Consider the following 3,601-nt stretch of genomic DNA (forward strand, 5'->3'; position numbering starts at 1 on the left):
GCTCCTTAGGGCAACAGGTGAGGTGTGGTGGTCACTGGTATCCTCGTGTCCCACTTTGGGCTCTGTGCCCAACCTCCGGCTTCTGCATCCTGAGCGACTTCAGCCTTCTGTATGGACTGCTCTGCATAATGGCTCACTTAGGCCACTGGTTCAGGGGCAGAAGTGCTTGCCAGGTACGTCACCCCCAGGGCACCCTGAACCTCTGTGTGGCTGGCCTTGGGGGATGCAGGAATTACTTCTGCCCAAAATTCTGCAGGAGCAGATGGTGACCATACAGGACACAACCTCTTTGCTTTGCAGGTGGATTTGGAGGCTGTAAGGGAAGTTCTTCCAGCCAGGATGGCTGTGAGAATACTGAAGACACAGCATGAGGTTGGAGAAGTCTCTGTCTCCAGACAAGACAGCCCAGGAGCAGGCATGTCCCCATGCCTCAGGCATTCAGCTTCCCTCAACACAAGCCACTGAGCATAAAAAGAGCTTGGGATAAAAGTGGGCGGAACGGTAGGTTAACTGGCTTCTCACCTCTTTAAATCAACAGGTACCTATTTTAACTACTCCAGTGCCTTTTTTTATACAAGTTGAATTTCCCCTCCCTGTCCCCATATCTGCTCCTACATCTCTTCAACCAAGTGATCATTTAAGAAATGTCTTGGATGCCCTGTGGCTCTGCAGCCTCAGTGGGGCTGCGACCAGGCAACTATGCAGCTGTAAGTGAGGAGTTTCTGTGGCGGGGCAGCCTGCTCACATACTAAGATGTGCACTGTAGCCTCTGGCTCCTGCTGTCCTCTTCTAGAAGAAAGGGATTGTGGCAGCACTGAGCCAAAATAAGAGGCTCACACGCCTAGAACCAGGTTTGTCCTTTACCCCTCATCACTCCTCCACCTACAGCACCCCCTAATACACCCAGAACGGTCCTTGGGGAATTTACAGCACAGTCAGCATCAGCACCAGGACCTGGACTCCTTGCCCTCAGTGCAGTCAGTGAGGGGCCAAAGGAAATCTCAGGAAATAGGATTTGGAGATGGGGTGTGGTGACAGCTATCGACCTGTCCACCAGCATGGAGACTCCATTCTCAGGATGAAAGATATTTGGCTATGACCAGGGCTCCAGGGAACCCATGGCTTCCTCAGGGCTCTAACAGTTCTGAGATTTCAGAACCGTAATCCCACCACGGCCAAGCATGCATGAGGAGAAGGATCATGGAGGAGCATCATGAATTTAGGACCTTAGCTTTCAGCCTTGTCTCTTCCTCACACTCAACCGTGCACTGCTGGCACAAGGCACAAGGTGTCCTTGGACTGAGGTCCCCAGAATTAACTGCTAAATGAAAACCCAGTCCCTTTCTCCTGACACCTTGAAGAGCAAACATGTCACCTGGGGTTATGGTGCAGGCACAGTGGGCAGAGGGAGCAGGTGGCTTGCTGCTGAGTCAGAGTTAGCTTGATTTTTTGTTCCTGATTTCCTTTCCCACTGTTGTCTCTGAAAATTACTGATTTTGTGCCTGTGGCTTCCATTGAGTTTTCCAGAAAAAAGGAGTTATTAACGTAAACAATCTTGGCCACAGCAACAAAATGTCCTGAAGTGTTGAATTGTCATTTTATCAGCAGGGCCCAACCTTTGCTTTCAGTAAAAGAAAAGAAGATGCACTTTTTCTTGAGGAAAAAAAGAAGTAATTGTATCCTAAAGTAATGTTGATTATTTAGTGAGAGAAAACTTAGGGTTGCCTGGGGCGCTCAGTGCATTGGGCATTCGACTTCACCTCAGATCATGATCTCGTGGTTTATAGGTTTGAGCCTCGCATTGGGCTCTCTGCTGTCAGCACAGAGCCCACATAGGGTCCTATATCTTCCTCTCTCTCTGCCCCACCCCCACTGGTTCTCTCTCTCTCTTCATAATAAATAAAGAAAGTAAAAAAAGAAAGAAAGAAAGAAAAAATGAGGAGGGAAAATTTAGGACAAGAGAGAACTCCAGACTCAAATTCTGTGACAGATCGTGACCCTGACGTGACTAGAAGTCAACGTGATTAGAAATGAACATGGCCAGAAGCTGACACAACTCAAGGACAGCAGAACTCTGCAGAATGACTAAAGATCTCTACAAAAAAATGCGTCAGACCTCAATCTTTCCCTGACGAGGTCAGAGAAAAGTGAAACTATATTAGGATTTGCTGTCATGGGACTTTTGAGAGAATTTTTATGGGAGAATTCCTATCCCCAGAGCAGAAATAATAACATTCATATTTTACAATCATTGGGATAGGTTCACCACTGTACTCAATCAGAAAGCACTCCTTAAGTTATAAATGATTAACAAGCAACAATGCACTTGGTTCCCCAAACAAGGAACTTATGATCTGGATATCTGGGAACGAGTACAGAAAACATTAAAAGCTCAACATTCTGAGGGAGCTAAAGCCCTCAACCCCGAGGTAATCCTCACTCAGTCCCTTGTCCATTCTGCCCTTGTCCCCTTGAGTTCAGACGATGTATATGAAGATGTAGAATTACCCAATAGAGGGGGGAAATAAACTAAGCTTTTATAGTCAGCCTGTGCCTTTGGTGCCTTTACAGCCAAAAGATACTCCTCCCCCAACTCAAAAGGGTTAGAAGATATTGAACGTCCAGAAACCTCACCGACTAGTTCTGATAAAGCCCTCACCCCAATGCAAAAGTACATTAAGGATGCCCATAAGGCCGGTGACTTCCAGCCATTTCACACTGTCAGGCAAAATGGGCAATATGTCCATGAAGTCCTGATCTGCCAAATAGAAAAAGAATTGCAGAAATCAGTTCAGTTGAATGGTCTCCACAGCCCTTTTAAAATCATCAGTTTATTTGTAGCAACGTGGATGGAACTGGAGAGTGTGATGCTAAGTGAAAGAAGCCATACAGAGAAAGACAGATACCATATGGTTTCACTCTTATGTGGATCCTGAGAAACTTAACAGGAACCCATGGGGGAGGGGAAGGAAAAAAAAAAGAGGTTAGAGTGGGAGACAGCCAAAGCATAAGAGACTGTTAAAAACTGAGAACAAACTGAGGGTTGATGGGGGGTGGGAGGGAGGAGAGGGTGGGTGATGGGTATTGAGGAGGGCACCTTTTGGGATGAGCACTGGGTGTTGTATGGAAACCAATTTGACAATAAATTTCATATATAAAAAAAAAGTCTCTAAGAGCAAAAAAAAAAATTAAAATTAAAAAAAATAAATAAAATCATCAGTTTAGAACCTATTTGTGGCACTTATTCCATGTCTGCCTGTGATGGGGGCTCTCATGAAAATCATTTTGACCCCAGCCATCTATGCTGTGTATGCCCAAGAGTTTTATATGCTTGCTTGTGTGACTCATGCCATGCATAACGTTGATGCTGCTATTCTGGTGTCTTTTGAACAATTTTCTGGCCAAGGACACTATTCCCAACTAAGGCAGCTAGCCCAGCTTCAAATAATTGTCAAACAACAATTCACTAAAATAGTGTGTCATATTCTACACAGGCCATCCCTATTGAAGGGGACTCTAACTGTCTATCCCCGTTTCTCCCAATATCTAACTTTCTGTGGGAGCTTCTCTCTCATTCATTTCCTGGGCCAATGACTATAAT

The sequence above is a fragment of the Prionailurus viverrinus genome, unplaced genomic scaffold, assembly GCF_022837055.1.
Source record: "Prionailurus viverrinus isolate Anna unplaced genomic scaffold, UM_Priviv_1.0 scaffold_76, whole genome shotgun sequence".
NCBI lineage: Eukaryota > Metazoa > Chordata > Mammalia > Carnivora > Felidae > Prionailurus > Prionailurus viverrinus.